We start from the raw sequence: 20,894 nt of genomic DNA on the forward strand, positions 1-20,894 counted from the left end.
TTACAGCAGTAATTAGATATAAGATCTATGCATGACCAGAAGCTTTGTTAGGCTTTGTGGTTTTGAGCTTGTTACATTGTTAAATAATTTGCTTTAACTTCAGTCTTGCTTAACTTCATGCAAAGGCAGATTGTCTCACCCCCAGAATCATGCTCTGTACAGAGAAGGATTAGCAATCATGGTACAGCTAACCCCATGAGTCAACAAGAGTGCAACTTATGAGCTACTCTGAGGTTGAACCACAGACAAGAAGTAATTCTGAATGAACCAAAAACTCAGGAGAAGGAAATTGCTATTATCAACATCATACTCCTGTTGCAAAGAGCAGACAATACTGGCAGCTCATCCTTCTAATGCACCACAGAGTGGGAATATGACACTGGAGGAAAGAACAGATACTTCTGGACATGGTTTTCCCCTGTTACTAATGGTCCTTTACATAAATTTGGTGCTGTGGATTATCGTTATAACTTGTCTAATAATAAGCAGTTGTTGCATTTTGATTGAACCATGAAGACATTAATTAGAATAAATTTAAATTTTGATTCTTGCATTCTCCAATTAGGTATCTTGGTTTTGGTCTCCATTTTGTATGAAAACATCTGAAATTCTGTATGCAAAATAGGCATATGTATATATACTTAAAGTGATTTACAAAAGACTTGTATTTAACAGCAGTGCAGCTGTGGAAACTATCATAAGGTTGAATCATGAATTTAAAGTAAATTAGACTAACTCAGTTGCTGGAAGATCTCTACACTGGTATGAAAATCAGTAGATAAATTGCATGCAGTATCTGTGAAAGTAGTCCTCTGAATCCCAAAGCTATATACTTTTCTAAATTGACTATCAGAAATTATATTCTTTCCATTACTTAAAAATATTTAACTGTAATTTGTGCTACCAAGACCATTTCTCCTTCTTAAGAGAGATGATCCAGCATGAATCAGAAGACAAGAGCTGCTTTTATAGCAAAAAGAGACCCAATCAATCAGATCTCTGTTGTTCTTAATAACAACAAATCTCTGAATTCAGTCCTTAACCCACTCAAAATCCCTAAACCAAAACAATCTCTTTTCTTTATTTTACTTATAAGAGTCAGTACAAAAAGAGCTGCTAGTTAAATGAAAATCTTATGAAGATTTACAGTGCTGACCCTTTCAATGCTCTTATTTTTTAGTGTCATATCAATTTCACTCTCATTGTAACTATTATCATCAAAGATAATCACTCTTTATAATCAGTCAAAAAAGACTTCTGAGGATTGCCAGCAAAGACAGTTAAGGGAAAACTTTTCCAATTAATAGACTATTTTCCTTTTCCTCCTGAAGACAGGTTATAAAATCTCCTTAAAAGTAGATTACGGTTAAAAGAAGTCTTGGTGAATATGCAACAAATTTCATTTGATAAGGGGTCAATGAGTGCATTTGCAATTTATTATTAGACTTTGCAGCAGAGGGCTGGTGGTCAGCCCCTATCTCTTGCCATGTTCATCCCTCCCAAGGTAAAATCAAATCCTTCAGCTCCCCTGCTGTTTCACATTGTTCAGAGGGCAACATCACAACAGTACAATCCTGGGCAGATTTGTTCTAAGCCACCTTTTGCCCCGGTGAGTGATTACTAGAAGTACTACAGAGATACTCCGCTGAAAGGTTTAGTCAGGCTTGCAAAGTGTGCCCATTTTACCAATGCTTTAAACACTGATTAGTACACATGCTGCTGCTATTATCTCACTACAACTTTATCTATGGCGAATAAAAGCCACCAGCTTGCTTCTGCTTTAGGAAAGGCAATGGGAATGAGGAGCACAGTGCAGGCTGAGTTAAGCAGTAGCTCTGTTTTTACAAAGATAACCATGTCACAGGTTGGACAGAAAGCAGTAGGCATTCCTGGTTTTCAGGGACTGGACAAATTGCTTCAAAATGCTTCAAGGTCAAAAATTTTTTAAAACACATTCCAGCCCAGCTCAAGATTTAGCATGTCTTTTATCCTGTACTGCAGACAATTATGGAGTAATGCCAAAGCAATGCTATATGCAGGCATAATGGTGAGCTGAAATCCTAAACCTCTTCAGGTGATTTAACAATATATGGCACAGCTGGTTTTATTGCACCTTCTTTCTCTGTGCATTGGCTGATTCCTACTTTATTTATATCTTGGTCACTATTTCACCTGCATTTTCAAGCACACATCTGATTTCCTGCTTCCAGACATATATCATCACTTCTTATGCATTTTTCTTCTCCAAGGTAGGGGAATCATTCCTCCGTTGACTAATTAATAAAATTCAGCTCCACGTAGAAATTTAATGTCCTGTGTAGCAATGTGTAATCAGCATCATCATCTTCAAATTTATAATAGCTAACCAGTGCTCTGAGCACTTCTTATTTCTGCCACCTTCACTTTAATAGGGATAAGCACTAGCTATTCTTGAAAAAGTTGCAAGAAGCCATCAAAACATGTACCTTATGCACTGTGGAGGTTTCTTCATACCTCCCTGCCAATTAGTGGCTGGTTCTGAAGCATGAAGGTTTATAATTCTTGTTTTTTTTTTCTTTTTTTTTTTTTTTTTTCTTTATCCTTCCTAGTACAACTGCGGATATTCTCATTAGCTGGTTTCCTATTAGTTCCATACCTTGAGGCCACAAGCAGCATAGGTTCATTATCTGGCATTACTTTTAATTCTGATTGTTCAGTGCTTGAAAAAAATGAATAGTAAAAACTTCTAAATGCCTTAATGACATGAGATTCTCTAAGGGTGCTTCTAATGGGAAGCAAAGCCACCTTTTTTCACAAAGAATAAGGTACCAGTGGCAGATAAAGCTTACCATGACCAATAATTGTTCCTTACAAGCCACAGACACGCTTTTATGTTCCTAAGTTTTTTGCTAAACATTTGTTATGTGGACACGACTTCTTATCCTACTCTTTGCTGAAGATATTTCAAAAACATGTAAAGCCCTAACAGCTTTAGTTTCTTCTTCTTTTCTCTATTTTTGCAAGCAAAGCAGCAATTTAAGTCCATATAACAGACCCAACAGATTTGCATTAAAAACATGTGATTTGAAAACAAAAACAAGGAGCCATTTGACAAGCTCACTCTACAAACCGATTAATATAGTGTACCTAACTGTGATTAAATATTTAATACTACAGGCTATTTGCAGTTCACTTATAAAAAGCCACTGACAACTCTGAGGAAACTGTGAAAAACATACTAAAGAATTCTGCTGATGAAATACATTTTTAAAGGGAAGAGTCATTCTTATATTTTCATAACTAACACGGTTAGCATTAAGAAACTGCTACTGTGACTTTGACAATAGCCTCCCGTGGATTCGTCCTTACCTGCATTCATAGCCATGTGCTTATGACTGTGCAAGCCCAAGTACTACACAGGGAACAAAGAATCACAGATGTCTGAGCATGAAGTTGTAGAGCAGTTGGTGTAGACCAGGTCTACAAAGACTATTTTTTTCAGAAGCTTATGCCAACGAGAGTACCTTTATCTTGGATATATCCAAACACAAAGATTCCTCTTAGTGTGATAACACTAAGTACTGATATGATACTAGGGAGGAAGCTGGAAATGGCATAGGCAGAAAGGAAAGACTCAGGAAACACAGAAAAAAGAAAGCTCTCCCTTGGATAATATCCCACGTGAAGAAGCACAGTTAATATGTTTTGGAAATGCAGGGGTAGAAAGGGAGCACAAATGAGATGTAGTGCTGCAAGGACAAGGATTACACCCAATGATGGTTCAGGAGAGGCAGGGGGTTGGTGTCCTCTCTAATGGAGGCATGTACTGTGCAGACCCCTATAGCTTGCTTTGCTCCCCAGAATAAATTTGCAGTCAGTGAGGAATATGCTTCATCCTCACACAGGCCTGACTTAGGTCCCACTTGCTTTGACAGAGCATTTAGGGAACTGCAGGTAACTAGCCCAAATGCAAATATCCATATTATTGCTTTTAAAAATTAGATGATGTAAATTCTGCCAGCAAGTTTTAAACAAATGGCTCAGCGGTATAGTTGGTTTTGAAAACAGATGCCTGAGAAGTTGTTGGAAACAAAGCATGGACAGTTGGAAACTTTGTTTCCAACTAGGAGCACTTTTTAGGAAATGTCAATGAATTCTAAAATTTAAGACTTTTCATAATATAAGTATTCAGTAGTACCTGTGATTGCAACTCCTTACTAAAAACAAAACAAAATAAAACAAAAATCATTCCCAGGAGTCATCAGAATGTTTACGTAAAGCACAAAAGCATAAAACAAAACTTGAATTTGATAAAGCAAAATTAGTCCAAATGGTAATTAACACTTTAAGCATGCAACCAGCTGCTAAGAGTGTAAACCACAATCAAATGATTTGCAGATTTTTACCCTGCTTACTGTTACTGACCTGGACATACAACCTGGATATAATGATTTGACTACTGGTAATCCGTCAGTGCCTTCAAAACGTTAATCTGATTTACTTTGTCACACGTCTCCTTCCATCACAGTTAAAACTTATGGCTGTGTACATATTCATAGCAAACTTGTCTTCCACAACTACTCAAGAGCTCTATCAAAAGAGCGCATCAAACCTTTTCTTTAACCCAAATCATTTTATATTCAAAGACTATGAACAGCTGAAGACAGAGGTAACTTCTGGAAAGTGGCAGGGAAGAAAGCTTGTGTCCCAACAGGACCCAGATGAAGTGATGCTTGCAGTTCAGATGATCAGGGAGATCGCTCTGTCGGCTCAACAATCTGTCACCAGACAGACCATAATGACTTCTGACCACAGGGTCTACAACAGGCAGGCAAACTGATTCAGGCTCTTTACAAAAGGGGGGTTCACTAGGGATTTCTCAAAATCAGGTCAAAGTGCTTTGCTTTCACTCAAGCCTCTTATATGGCTTGTTCTTTCTCAAGTAAAATAAAACAGACACCGAGCACAGGACGCTTGTTCATCTGAGGCTGGCAATCTCACACTGGCTTTTTAGGGATTCTGAAATTGCCTTACTTTTTTGGGGAAAACAACAACAACAACAACAAACAGATTTAAATGTACATCGACATTTCATCAAACTATCTGTGCTATAGAACATACATCTTTACAGAAGGATGACCAGGAAACTTCATATTTAGGGTTGTAAAGTTATCTTATTTACAACAGCAACTTCCCAGATCAAAGCTAAGTAATGAGGAGGAAAATGTCTTATTAAAGAAATAGTTTTATTCATATTTATATAATTCTATTACACAACTATACAAAAAAGTAAAATAAAAATAAAGCAACAGTGAAGAATTAACACATCTCAACAATATTAAGTTACTGAAACAACAAGAACAAATCTATCAGTACCATTTTTCAACAGGGTCTGTACCTTTTAGCAATGCGCACTTCAGCGCAAGCACAGAAACATCCCTGATTATAAAATCAGAGATGGATTCCCAGAAACACAAGAAAATGTGAGAATGCTTGTGAGTATTCATTTATACCATGAATCAAACTGGGAGATTTAATACTTACATAGGATCAGTTACAAGACTGTTGAAATTCAGCTGCTATAAATGCTATAAATGCTCCATGCTTGAAAATATTCATTATTTGTCCTCCTGATTTCTATATTTAGCAATGACAATTTCACGAGCTGGTTAGGAGTTATTTACTTATATATGCTGCACTTCAGATTGGCCGGGCTCCTACCCCTTACTACAGAAGAAAAGAAAAAAAACTAAAGAGGACTTATTTCTTGGGACTGATGGAAATATAAGAGATCCAGTATCTGGCAGCAAACAAGTCAGCAATGAGTCTTCTGTCTTTCAGCCAGTTTTCAGAGAGACTGACAAAGCTGGATCCTCTTCATTCTAAATTTTATCAGGAGCTTCTTGACTTGAAAACAGCCATTTATCTCTGGAAATGGCTAGTGTCATTCTCAGGATCTATTCACATCACCTTTAGAGCCTCCTTATTCCAGTAACTCTGGTTTTTGAAAAGTCACAGATACAAAATTGTGTTAAACCAGTAGATGTGAAACCACACCCCTCTGACACAGCTTAGGTCAGGTACTGTCTCTGTCATCCTAAAAAATCATCATGAAACAATAAACTAAGGAAAGCAAGATTGCCAAAAAACTAGAAAGGATAAGAAACTGTCAGCCACAAATTCAGTTAGGTATATCCGAAGAGGCACAGATACTGTTGGTTTGCAGTTGGTGGCTTACTGATATAAACTTTCTAAGCATCACACAGAGTAAAAACCCTTCCATGTGCCTACCCTGGATATAACATCAATGGGAAGTCATCACTGCCTTTGAAAATTCACCTTACTACTCTGTTCGTTTTATTACACATTTCATTGCTCAGACACCCACGTCCAGGCTGAACAGTATGTTCAGAACAACCCATTAATCACCAGATTAAATAAAAGAATACGGAAGACAAGACCAGAAGGACCTTAAAAAGTTTTGTCCATCTCATGGCCTCAAAGCTGGCTCACCAATACTTAAATCATTCCCAACAGATATTCTTTTCCCTACTCTTACCCAGCTATTGAAGATGTTTCATGACTTTTCATGTTTCCTTACTTCAGTGCTTTGCTATCCTTACCGCTACAAAGTTTCCTATAAAGTTTGGCCTAAATCTTTCTCATTACCATGAAACTTACTGAAAAAAAATGAGCCTAGCTTTTTCTTTTGATCACAAGTCCAGGGAAAAGGTGTCATGTGAAAAAACAAACAAACAAACAAAAACACTGATGTAAGAAAATCCTTTGGAAGCCTCCAGCCTGAATATCAAGTATAGGAGAAGAGCAGGAGCGATATGAGCTGTTCAGGCAGCGCATGCCTGCAGAAGGGGCAGCAGCATCACCACCATCTGCTGGAAGGAGTGAATTTAGCTAATGTACCAGTTGCCACCAAAGGAGGAGTGAGAAATGCCTTTGGCAGATACGCAGCATAATGAGAGGAACACGGAGAAGTCGTACACTGCCCAGTTCACAAGAAGCGAAAAGTTTAACAGCTTTCACAGACCACAGAATAAATCTACACGGACAGTCTTAATTCAGGGTAACTTTAGATGTTTTGTATATTCTGTATTAACCATCATTTAGATAATAAACCCAACCTTTTTAAAATTCACCTCCTTCCTGTAAGAGGCCTGCTGTTGTGGAGGACTTTCCTCTTCCCAAGCAGACCTGGCACAGGCCCCCCATCGGTGTGACGGAGGGTCAGCTCGGAGGGATCAGCACAGCAGGCATGCATGCACTTCACGATCTGCCCATCAGTTTGGGGTGAACAAGAGCAATGGGAGTGTGAAAGGCTGATAATCGCCTCGGGAACAGATTGGGTTCCTGCTGAGGAGGAATTTAGCACTTCTCCGCAGGCACCGCCTGGTCAGATGGTGCTCCTTCTCGCCACAGCTCTGTGTGTGTGTGGCGCCACAGCTAACTTTCACAGTATTTCCCTGATATTTGTTCTCCTCCTCATGACTGCTGTAGTAGCTCCAGGGGTCCTGTGAGGCCGGGAACGGGAGGCCTCCCACACAGTTGGAATCAGGACACCCTGTGGGAGGTGCCATGGGGCAGCTGCGGGAGCGTGAGGGAGCACGGTGTTCTCCAGAAGGACTCACGCCACCGCTGATGACTTCAAAGGCAACCAAGAGAGAGAGAGCAGTGCCTCAGAGCACTTGGCTGCTAAGTTTGGGTGCCACAGCTTGGCTCTCGGTGCTGAGGCCTTCTGAGGGCTCACGCTGAAACCAAGTTTCAAGTTTCTGCATGCTGATTTCACAGCCTGCAGTATCGCTGGTGGTGGTGAGAGCCCAGTCTCCATGAGGGGCTGAGGAGGGTTAGCACATCAATTAACCTCACCTTTCTTCATTGATGAATGGTGTTTTGAGGTGTTGTAATAGGAGAGTGCACAGCAACAGCCATTGGGAATCCAGCAGCCATTTTTTGTTGGCTCTAGCAGTAAAAAAGGCTGGGAACTGAGGCTGAGAGAAGGATGCGATCACCAAAAAAAGTCATTCCTGCTGCGCTGCTCTCCCCTCATCTCCCTTCAGTACCAACAACCTTTCCAAATCTGTGGCCACCCAAGCCCCTACACCAAGCCCCAGTAAAAGCCAGCCAGAAAGGTGTATTTAATTTATGTTAGTGTACAAACGAAGTGGAGACAAGGCCCTCTGGTGCCTGTCGAGACATGGAGGATCACTCCTGGTTAGCTTGCTAATCAGCAGCATGGAGAAGTTGTCACCACCAAAGATTTTAGAGCAAAGCAACTACTGTGTGATAGCTCACTCTGGGGCAAAATAAAGCAACGCATCTGTCTTTGTGTCACAGGAGATGGCCCCTGGATCTCCTTCGCACTCCTGCCCACACAGTGGCTCTACCCCCATGTCCCTGGCCCAGTGCCACCATCGCAGTCCCACAGAGCTCCCAGCTAAGCAAGGCACCTACACATGCTCTTCTGATAACACCCTTCCTATCACATCCCTAATCCCAGGAAAGTGTGTGTCAGTGAGTTAATTCCAGTCCCTCACACCTAACAGTAACACTCTATTTACCAAGTTTTTGTGGTATTCAATAGTGGCAGCTATCTGCAGCCCACACTCTGCAGTCTGCTGAAAGCTGGCTTTGCACTACACCACCAGAGCCTTCACCAGCATCTAATATTGGAGCTATTTTTAAGACTTTTTTTTTTTTTTTTTTCTTCTGTAAGAAAAGACCAAAACCTTAACACTTAATGCCTCCTTGGAGCCCACAAGGCTGAACAGTGAAAATGATTATCACCATGTGCCTGAAATTGCTACATTTTATTAAAGCTGGCATGTCACATCCAAAGATTCTGCGGCAAGCAGGCTGCCTTGTGGATGTTATTACTGTGGAATCGCAAGTGCGAGCGTGGCACCACTCTGCAAGCTGCTAGGAAGGCTGATCAGATTTCAAATCTAATAAAAGATGGGATACTGAACCCCTCCTAGCCTGTACTGCTAATTGCAAAAAGCACCAATCTGCTGATTTCAAATGCTTCTGAAGCAAATGCCCTAGCTCACAGTCCCCAGAACTTTATAAACAACATGAAATAAATCCCTACTTATAGTAAACAATGTCATCATCACCCTGTCATGCTTGATTACTGTCCAAATATTAATGGTTAAGCACGGCAAAATGTATTCCTGTGCCGTCTACTTTTTAGGTGACACACCTACATCTGTATTTTCAGCCTCTGGTGGTGTTACCCTTCTGCTGCCTGTATGGTCATGGTCTCCTGGGTCAAACTGGACCCAACAAGTGCTCTGAGAGTGAAGATGAGATTTTGTCAGCGCATCACTAACACCATGATGGTTTACAATGGTGCCCCCTTCCCGTGGAGGCATTCTGCTGCCAGCAAGGCCCAGGAATAGCAAAAGTAGGTTCCCTCAGGTTTTATGCCTTGTGGTAGATCGATGCTGGGGCCTAAGATGATGGAAACAGACAAAAATTGCCTTGTTACAATATTTAAAACTCCCTCTATTTTGTGCCCTTCAAGATTTTGACTCGATTGCCCATCATGCAGATTTTCCAGTGTCTAGTAAGTCATGAATGCATAGCACATGCTTCTATCTCTTCTTTTTGTCCTGTCATTTCTTATCCTTACATCACTTGAAAGAACTTCATCATCTTCATGATGCTTATCTTACTGCCAAGGTCAGAGCTGGTCAATGAATTTATATATATATGAATATATATATATATATTAGGGGTATGCTCAGCCACAGAGACAAAGACACAAATCAGATGATCATGGAAGAAGGTAGGCTATAAGAAATCATTGTGCGGTGGAAATATATTTGATTTATACCAGGAACCATGTCCTTCCTGTCAAACCTTTTTTCAGAAAGCAGAAATAACTGATTTGAGAGATGAAGAGCATAAGGCTCCCTTCCAAAAGTTGCTGCTATATTTCTTTAATATAGAGGTTTGGGTGTATTTAGAAACGTCTTCCAGAGTAACACTTTGTATTTAAGCGAGGATCTCCAGAGAGTGTTAATTCTGAAAGCAAATATGATATTACAAGGGAAGCTACTTGTAATTCACAACAGCAACTGAACTAACATAATCTTCTTCTCCGAGTATTTACAGTTGCAGAATAATAGCAGTGCAGGAACATGCCTAGAAATAAGTCAGCATTCAGGCCTGTACCTTCTGTTGTTCTGCACCCTGGATAGTGTCCTGGTTTCAGTTAGGACAGAGTTATTTTTCCTCCTAGTAGCTGGTAGGGTGCTATGTTTTGGATTAGGATGAGAAGAGTGCTGATAACATGCTGATGTTTTAGTTGCTGCAGAGCAATGCTTACACCAAGCCAAGGACTTTCAGCTCCTCGCTCTGTCCTGCCAGCGGGCAGGCTGGGGGTGCAGCAAGAGCTGGGAGGGGACAGACCCAGGACAGCTGACCCAAACTGGCCAAAGGGGTATTCCATACCATCTGACGTCATGCTGAACAATATATAGGGGTGGCTAGCCGGGGTGGGGGGCCGGCTGCTCGGGGATGGGCTGGGTATCGGTCAGCGGGAGGTGAGAAATTGCATTGTGCATCACTTGTTTCGTACACACTATTATTATCATTATTATTTCCTATCTTATTAATCTGTCTTTATCTCAACCCACAGGCTTCACTTTCCCGTTTCTCTCCCCCATCCCAGAGAGGGAGGGGGGAGGGTGAGCGAATGGCTGCATGGTGTTTAGCTGCCAGCCGGGTTAAACCACAACAGATAGTCACTTAAAACAATGAAAAACGGGTATTTATCATTGCAACTCCAAGTGAAGAGCATGCTGTGTTCATTTCATGAAGGCATGACTGCAAACAGCTTGGTTCTGTGACAAGCCAGGCTTAAAGTGCTTATTCATTTAGGACACAGAAAGCTAATGCCAGTATTCTCAGTGTGTTCTTTTGTGGTAAAAAGCCAAGCAGACACCTTTGTCTGAAAGTAACATGCTTGGTATTATTTCCAATAATGAACATTCAGAACTGTTTTTCTTGTTCTGTTCAACTCAGTTATCTAGATACGACATTAAGTAATGCCAAGCAACAACACTTGTGACAGAAGCACGAATTATAAACAGATTAAAAAAAAAATCTAAGTGATGTAGAAATCTAAGTTTGTGGCTCAGTGAATATGCCATTTAAGATAAGACCTGCAGAGGTATTTATGTGTCTGAATATTCAGACAGGCATCAGGATATACAAATGCACTAAACCAAAAATGGAAATCAAGTGCCTAAGACTGTGTTCTGAGGCACCTAATTAATACCCATGAATGTCTGAATTTCGTTTTTTCACATTTTTACTCATTATCCCTTCAAAACAGAGACCTCTCCTGGGGAGGTACCAGCAGTTTTCAAATGAACACTCTTCCCTGTTCACAAGGGCTCCCGGTGTCACCCTAACAGTAACAATACCTTCCAATAATTATGACATGATGATAAATAGGGTACCATATAGTCATGTTCTGATTTAAATGATTTTCAGTATGAATCTCTTCTGATATTACTGCCCCTGGGAACAACTGTGTGTTCTTACCCTAATCACACCAAGGAGCCAGATAAGTGACTTCAGTGTTCTCACACATCTGGGAAAGATATTTCAAGAGCAGGAAAAAAAAAAAAAAAGGACTAAATCATTTATCACCTGGAGAGGAGACTTAAAAAAACAAAACAAAACAAAAAAATGCAGGTATTTATACATTTAAGTAATATCAAATGTCTGCTACAGAGGAAACGTCTTTACATGTGGTAGGACTGACCCAGACTTTCAGGTGCAGGTCCCTAGCAAATGAACAGATTTCAGCAGTGCTGGATAGCTGAGGTTCCAGCTATTGCACTGGCCATTTATGGGCTGCTCTGTGCTGATGAGAACTGAATTTTGTGGTCTGGTGTCCACAGATATAAGGGTCTACCAATGGGACAACAGGTTTCCCCATCATCTTGAAAATTAATAAAACTCCAATCACAAAGCTCTGCCCATGCAGAGTTTTTACTATGATGAGGGAGAAATGTCAAAGACTTTGTGATATCCACTTAGAGCTTTGGCTTGTGAAGGAATTTCAACAGAAACAATGACAGTACTACCTACAATGGTATCAAATTTGGGGAAAGTGACAAGTGTCCAAGACCTGTTGTTGCTCAAGAGTGCCAGACAAGAGTTCCTTGCATTGACAATGGGCAATCAGTGGGCTCAACACCCAAATGAAGCTTGCAGAGCTGGGGTTTGAACACAGTGCTCAGCATAAACCCATGGATTGGCATCCTTACAGAAGAGACTGTTTGCATTTTTCATCACTCTCTTGCATTCAGACATCAGAGAGAGCAACTAAGTCTGACACAGTAAATCATCTGAATACGAGCTATGTAATTGCTTCTGATTTTACATGGAAAATACTTGGATCATGTTGAGAAGGGTATCAGAGACATTTGAATAATGTTGTATTGAAACAAGTCAAGCTCATGAGCAACAGAAAACACAACACTAGGAAAAAGCAAGATGTGTAATAGTGTCAGGAGGTATCTCTTCACCAGAGAGTTCACTGTGTCCCATTTGATTCAGAAGCCATTACCCTGCATCTGTATGTTAACGAAGCAGCTGTTACACTGCTAATTGCTCTTCCGACAAATTGCTTTTTTCCAATTAAGATTTTATTATAGGATTTATCATCTCAAACAGAAATAGATGTATTTCAATTTTAGAAAGACAACAGAATGGTGTAATTATCCCCCAGTCTTCCAGCAGGGCATAAATCAGAATCCATAATGTCAAGGTTTTACAAGTTCTTTAGAAGTTGAGCAGACATCTAGGTATACACTTCTGTCAATGTCTGCCTCCACAAGCATACTCAGATTAGCCTGTTTAAATTGGGTTGCCTCAAGCCAGGCATTTAAGTCTTTATCTAGGCATTTAGGTAAATGGCTTGATTTTTCAGAAATGCTGAAGGCTTACAAACCCCATCCCCATTGCAGTCTGACAGTCTCACACATCTGATTCCACAAGGTGAATTAAAGTAATAATTACATTTTTCTTAGAAAGTCCTCTACTATAAGGCTGTCTCGCAAAATGGTAAGTAGACTTTTACATGATCTGAAACTGTGTAAATTGAAGTCAGCAACACCTAAGGAATACGGGATCTGAAGAACCTCTTAGTAAGCGTACATCTCAAAGTTCCTGCAATCGTCCAGCATGCCTCAAGTACATTTCTCTGCTGCCTGTTTCTCAGCATAGTAACTTTCAGAAAGTAACTGAACGCTGAGTTAACTACAAAACCTGTGTTAAGTGCAGTGTCCTAGGATGGAAGATGGAGGCATTGACAAGCCTCCAGCACTGCACCAAGACCCCAGTTCATGCAGGTCCTCGGGTTTGTACGTGGAACAGTGCAACAGTGGAACAGCTCCTGTGCTGGACAAGAACGGGCTTAACTTTGCAGCACTGGAGGAAGCTGTGATACCTGGGGCTGGGGGGCTGTTGAAGTTAAAAATAAGTCAGGAGAAAAAAAAGAACTCTGCAGCTGCATAGTCTCAGACACATGTAAATTTCTGGAGGATAACATTTCTAAGACACTGTATTTGTTTCAGGAAGACAAGAGGGAAAAAGTTCTGACATCTATTTTTTACATTTCTTCTTTGAAGAAACTGTGATTTATAAACATCTCCCCAGCTCACAGAGATGTCATAGAAAATTTATGCAATACAGAGGTGTGATCCCAAGTTTTATGAACTTAAGTACTGGACTACATACATCTTACAAAATACTGCTATAAAGACCCTAAAGCTGTGCACACTCACTGGACTGGATGAATAATGTTATTTTCTCTTCAGAGGAAAGCCAAATGGTTACCACAAAAATAAAGTATTTATCATCCTTGCAGAAAGATCTGAACACCAATTTCCTGTTCAGAAATAGGGTGCTCAGGCAAACCAAAAGAGTTTCAAGGGCGCAGCTGCTTCATCCTACTCTTCACAGTAAATGTCTCTGTAAGAAGCCAAGCATCAACCAGCAACAGTGAACAAACTAAAGGGCTACAACTGCCAACAAGGATGGCCAGTCAGAGACAGCTGCCCCTTTATTGCCAGTGCTTAGGAAGAATTAAGGGGAAATTTATTTTCAAATTACTTATTTTTGTTGGTGTTCTGTTTATGAACATAGAAGATGTCTCATTTTTAAAAATTTCAAAACAGTGCGTTTTCCAAAAAGATTTCAGGGGCTTTTTAGACAGCTGGAAACAACTCTGACAGCAAATTTATAACTGGAGAAATTTAACTACTTTAAATACAAACATGGTAATAACCATCCATCTATCAAGCACCAGATTAGAGTAATGGATTACAGAGAAGAGCCACTTTAGTTAATCAGGTTGGACTTTGTAATATTTTTGTGTTCCATAAATAATTTCTAACAGGAGCTTTACTGTTAGAGACCACTTGAGCAAATGGTGAAAATAAGTCTGTCCTCTGCTTTGGCAGAAAGTATCAAAGGAAAAGACATGCTGATGGATACCTCTGCCCTTTGAAGCAAACTATTAGGAAATCAATCTTGTAAAAGATGACCTGCACCAGTACCAAGGAAGACCTAGCAGCTACAAAATCATACACTGACTGTCTGAAGTAACAGGGCTAAAAGGGGCAAGTCACAGAGATGCAAATATGGTTATTTTCTTCAACTTAAAAGGAAAAAAAAAATCAATCAGTCAATCAATCAAACAAACAAACAAACAAAAAACAACATAGAAAACCACTAAAACTTTCAAGGTCTCAGACAGAACCAATGACTTGAGAATACAACATTCACTAAGGCACTTTGCTGAACGTTATACTAGGGGTATGATTAAAGGGTATGATTAAGTGGTCATGTAAGAAAAGCATGGGTATTTTTATGTACTGGTTTTTACCAAAATTGCCTATAATACATCATATTAAGCTGAAGTATGGCAAGTCCAACAAAATTTATAGAGACTAAGGAAAGTAAGTTTCCCTAATTATGTAAAATCTTGGATTCCCTAGGAACATTATTCTGGGCTACCCTTAGGAAATGCATCAATAATATAATAACAGCAATAAGTTAAAATGATGAATCCATTTATGGCAGAAGAATCTGAAAAGCTTAGAAACACTCTGCAGTCCTGATGCCTTCAAGCTCCACATGCCCTTCAGGAAGATGCGAGCCCTTCAGGAATGTGTGTTGCGATGATCAGAAACTCAATGTCATTCATTGAGATGCATGCTGCCAAAGAGGCATTCCCCTGATGGATAGGTAGTGCAGCATTGAAGGCAGTACACAATTAGTAAACAGCACATCATGCAAGACAAAATTCTGTCTGAAGTGATCTGGCAAATTTCTGCTGTTACGGAAAGTGGTAATGGAATGTAATGGCCACATATATCAGATGAAGTCTCAGTCATTAAGATCTCACCCAAGAGAAGAAAACACAATAAAATGGGCAGTCTTTAATCCACATAACAGGAAATGATAAACAGTGAGGTGATTCTGCCAAGATTTACATCTGTGGTTCCAGGAAATCAAGGTATTTTTGGCTTGATGCGTCAGGTTAATAATCAATCTCGTCTGGCTATTAATGTATCTTTCATCCTGAAATATTCTGTAGCACTTAAAAATAATATACAAATCGAAATTTCTATTCATAAGAACATTCACTCCTACTCTTCACACTTAAAGAGCTCATAGCACATGCTAAGAAGTAATGGACAGGGGCAACTTGATGTTTTATGGCCAATGAAGATCATTTTATGCTCCCTTAACATTAAATAACCATACAGTCATCCAAGCTTCTCCACCAAGAAGTAAACAACTCAGTCTGGTTCTTGGGTTTCTGTAGCTTTCTTTCTCTTGCTTGGAGTGCAGGCCATAGTCAAAATGGAGATACACTGAAATTAGGCACAGGATGAAAAGACAATCTTTGATATAGAGCAGGGTGAACACATCCTTGACAACTGTTACTAAATACAGTATTAGCCACTGCCTTGGGAACACAACAGGTACTCTGATAGATCTATAATGAATGCAACTGAGGTTGCACGGAAGTCCATGCTGTAAGGTTGCATCTTCCAAAAATTAAAATGGATTAAATACAAAATCTCTTCCATGTAATTGGTTCCTATTTCATGAACTGTAGCTTTTGTGAACTCTGGAACTAGCTACAAGGACTTCTAAATATCTACAATATCTATGGCCAAAACCAATAAGAATTTATGAGTTTCACAAGAAACAATGACCCTCTCCTTCCAATGTACATGCATTTTTAATTCGTGTAACCTATATTTTGCCCTTCATTAATCTCTTCTCACTTTCTCTGCTTAGCTGAGTATTATCTCCTCTCTATCACTGTTAAGACAGTAACAATATTATTTGAGAGAACTGAGTGGTTCATTGAGAGTATTACACTTCCAAGAATGCCCAGTACTGGATGCTTGTAATGGAGGTGCACTGTAAGTATCATCTGTAGAAGACGAGACTCCATGGAGGAAAACAGACTTTTTAACTCTATCATAGGCATACAATTCTTTTACAATTCATTTCCCTTTCTCCCCAAAGCATAAAGTCTGCTATCACTTACCATTTTTATTCTCCCAAGTGTAACTGTGACTGTAATATATATATATATATATATATATATATACACACACATATATATTTCCCCCTGAAGTAGTTCTACTTCACATCACCAGAATTTCTGAACGCAGCTCTGGGAAGCTCTAGTACTATCAACCTGCCTGAATGAAGATAAAACCCTCAGGAACATAAGAGTAAAACGTATCTTTGAAACCATACTATGTCAAGCCTATCAACTTTCCAACATCAGAAAGGGCTGCTTGTTATTTAATAGTTGGAAAAGCAAGCGACTGTGGTTCACGCATCTGACCAAGAGTCACTGCTCTTAAAAATAAAACTGTGGGATTCTAAGTGATTACATTTTTTTTTTTCATAAGCTCAAATTAAAAAAAAAAAAATAAGTTTAACTTCCAGAATGATAAATTTGACTAAAAGCAGAAAATACCTAGAAAACTACACCTAGGTTGACAACTCCAGCAAAGAGGAGAGACAAACAATCATCTCTCCCCCAAATTATATTATTTTCATCAGTGAAAGAAAATAAATGTGGGCCTCATAATGCAACTTTGCATCTAGAATAACTTTCTGGGAAATCAGCGGAATTTTTGTTACTGAATTTATTAGAAAAAGCTCAACCTGGAGAGCAATCTTGATGAAGCTATTAATAGCTACAAGAGAAAGTTAAGTGAAATAAGCACTTTTATATAAGAAATGTGCCCATATTCACACTAAACGGAAACTATTGGTTCAGTGTATCACCAGGAATGATAGTTAGCACTTCTGAACAGATCATCTCTAAGTATCTTTACAGGAAAATTAAAGGAGGTTTCTGGACCTGGGAAAACACATTGCTCCTGCAGGTTCCAAGGTATTTTGGAGATGTGTCACCAGGTATCCTGCTTGTGCTTATACTCTATGCAGCTTGACAAAGACTGGTTTGGGTACTTTGCTTAAATTTAATCAGCAAAGTCATCTTCAGCAACAGTAAGTAGCAGATCTAAGGACACAAGTAATGATCTTTTCTAAATCTAGCAGAAAGAAAGAAAGAAAAAAAAAAAAAAAGAAGCCATATAAACAGCAGAGGATCACATACTCTTCCAGTTTCTAATGCTACTGTAAGATAATTCAACTTCCAAATTTAAATATATTGTGAAGAATTTGCCAGGTGTGGCTGGACTATTTGATGGTGTGTTCATTATGCATTACTTTGAGTGTAGTAGCTGGCTGATCTATCTCTTCCTAACTTTGTGGTGAAGGTAGTACCTGAGACCTTTCTCCCCTTTGCTGGCTCACCATGAAAGAAGGGCAGAGGAGGTGAGCACCTCTGTGTGCTGCTTCCTTTTGAGGAAGCAAAGCAAGTTCTGTCCATCCCTGCACTTACTCCTGAACCTGATGGCTGCTCTTCAGAGACTAAATCAAATGCCACAGCTAATCCATCATTTCACTGCAACAGGACTTTCCCTAAGAAGCACACACGGAAGCCTCAGATACAATGGTTGCCTGATTACACTTCTCAGAAAACCCCATTTCTTTTCTCTCTTTTTTTTTCATTTCAAGCAGAAGTGCTCTATAGTACAAAAACCTGACAAATCCCACTTGTTGCTGTGTAGGCAGACTACAGTAAAAGCTCTCCTCTTTTGCCAAGGTGCTCTTCCTCCACCTCGGACAGATCTGTGATTCGCTGGACAGTGAACCACTGACTGAAGCACCCAAATGCTATCAGGAAGCCTGTTTTGGAGTAGGTGCGTACACTCCCATTAGCTTCTGCGAGATTGATTTCCTTTACTTACACTGCCTTGCATGACAAATTGTTCTTGATGCAGAGGCTGATGGAAACATGAATGGCCCCACTGAGGATTCTCTTTATTAAGGATGTATGAGAGGATGCACAACTTGTTTAGCCGAAGGAGAATGACTCAATCCCTTCTGACATTAATGTAAAAATCCTTTAAAGTGTAGGTCAGTCCCTTGGTTATTTTAGAGATCCTGACAGCATAATATTGGTTCTTTAAGCTCTAAGTCTTTTTTGTTTGTTTGTTTTATTTCAGAAATGCCCTTTCCTTTAGGAAACTCCACTTACTACTCATTAGGGCTAGCTACTACTAAAAGACTGACCTACAGCCATCCTACAGAACTACCCCACAGCCTTTCAATATGTGATGGGATATATCAATAACCTTCTGAATGTCCTTAATCTCAGGAGTGCCATTATTGCTCTTTGATAGGTTTGAAACATAAGTATAAAGAAGACAGGACAGCACATTTTACATTCCCCTTTGCATTACACATCACCAAATTTACTTATCAGAAGAATTATGATTGTTCAAAAAAAAAAAAAAAATAACCTTGGATGTCTGACTGAACAAAATCTGTGCATTTTCCACCTCTTTAAAGTCAGTCAAGGAGCTTCTCGTATTCGTTCTTTCAGGCTTTAGACAACTGATATTCAGGAAACCAAAGATTTCATTATGATCTCTTGTATTTTCAGTAATGGTTTGATGGAGATTAACCTCTGGGTTACAATGAAAGCTCTCATGTCTTCCCTTCGCAATGACTAAAAGAATTATCCAGCTGTGTAAGATTATTCCCTTTAATGAAACTGAAAAGGTAACACAAAACTTTTATCGTACAAAGCCAGGCAAACCATATGTTGTGATGCTGAATTGTGAGACAGACAGAAGGACAGAAAGACAACCGTATGCAAGGTGGGGACAATCAAACAAATTACTGCAGTTTACAGACTTATTGACCAACAGTAACATACTGTGTGCTCCATCCCTGCTGCAAGTCCAAAGGAAAGCATGCAAACTTAACTACCCTTATGGTGATTTTTGCACTGTAATGAGTCAAGAGCATTTGATGTCGATCACCATGCTCTGCTGATGAGAGTTAATTCATTAACCACGGCAGCTGTAGCATTTACATCTGTCAATACCCTCCTCCTACACAGTTCTGGAAAGAGTTGTCAAGGAAGGCATCACTACAGTGAGGAAGGACAAATGAAACAAAAGACATTTCAGACCAAAAAAAAAAACAATATGCAGGGTGAATAGAGAGGCCAAAGGAAATGGTAATTAGATAACGTGCTACAAATGTACTCTGTATAAGCAGAGGGAGAAAAAAACAACATGGTTGAACAACTAGTGAAGAGAAGAGGACTCAGAAACGTAATTGTGGTTAACTAGAGACAGTTCTGCCATTGTGGGTTAGGAAATAATGTCTCTGGACTTGAACTGCCAGTCTCAAAACTGGTCAAAACTATCTAAATAGAAGTGACTTATATCACCCATTTTAATCGTGATTTAAATCAGCAAGAGGGAACACTTCATTTAAATAATCAATTCTAATCTTGTTTTGCAGCAGTACTTTTTATCTATTTCCCTAAAAAGGAGTTTCACTCCAGTGGCTGGTAACCATTAACATACACTAACTTGTGACTAAACTGTTACTACACTAAATTGGGTACATTTTTCTAACCAGGACTGTATGTTAAATCTGCACATATTTTAGAGATGTTCTATGCCTTATTATGCTAGATTTGAGAATTTTATATTTGCTAGATTATTTTTATTACTTCACTTTATATTTTACTCCTGTATCAAGTCACACTGGGAGGCAAACTAGAATTCAATTACCAAGTCCATAAACAATATTTGAAAGTTATGCATTACTCACTGAGAAATGATAGATTAATTGTAGGAAACTTACAATAAAAACTAACTCATTTATTAGTTCAATGAAATGTTCGTCAGCAAGTAGAGCTGCTGGTTTCTAGTCACGGTCTGTCTCAATATTTCAGTTTTAGTGATCTCAGTCTGTGCCTCTCTAATCTAGTCTGACACTGTTAGACACAGCCATTTTCTTCCTTTTTGTACTTCAAGCCTGTTTCTGCAGAACAGGACACCCAAGTGAACTACTGGGAAAACAAAACAAAACAAAACAAAACAACAACAACAACAAAAAAAACACAAACAAGCCTAACCCTAAAAAGAAAACTAAAGCAAAGGCTCAGACTAAAAAGAAATGGGTCCATTCACTGACTTGGTGACATCCAGGCATTCGGGGACAGGACATGCTCTGAACGTGGCGGAATTTTAGCTTTGTCAAAGGGCAGTGCTCAGGAACATGAGCCCATCTGCCACATGTGATCCTCTGGGAATGGGAGCACAGTTTTGCGGCTACCCTATTGCCTGAGCAGGAGGCACACGAGAAGTTTTGAACATTTTGGTAGATTTGGGATGGGTTTGCTACCAAATTTATGCAAAAATTATGACACTGACATTGCATCTGTCAGCTTATAAACATTACTGGAT

The 20,894-nt window shown here is 39.4% G+C and overlaps 1 protein-coding gene across 10 annotated transcripts in view; it reads right to left on the reverse strand.

Annotated features, from left to right (window-relative positions):
- FAT3 (FAT atypical cadherin 3) overlaps window positions 1-20,894 on the reverse strand; it is a 417,502-nt gene that overhangs the window by 177,500 nt on the left and 219,108 nt on the right. The gene's annotated exons all lie outside the window — the stretch shown is intronic.

The sequence above is a fragment of the Oxyura jamaicensis genome, chromosome 1 (assembly GCF_011077185.1).
Source record: "Oxyura jamaicensis isolate SHBP4307 breed ruddy duck chromosome 1, BPBGC_Ojam_1.0, whole genome shotgun sequence".
Lineage (NCBI taxonomy): Eukaryota > Metazoa > Chordata > Aves > Anseriformes > Anatidae > Oxyura > Oxyura jamaicensis.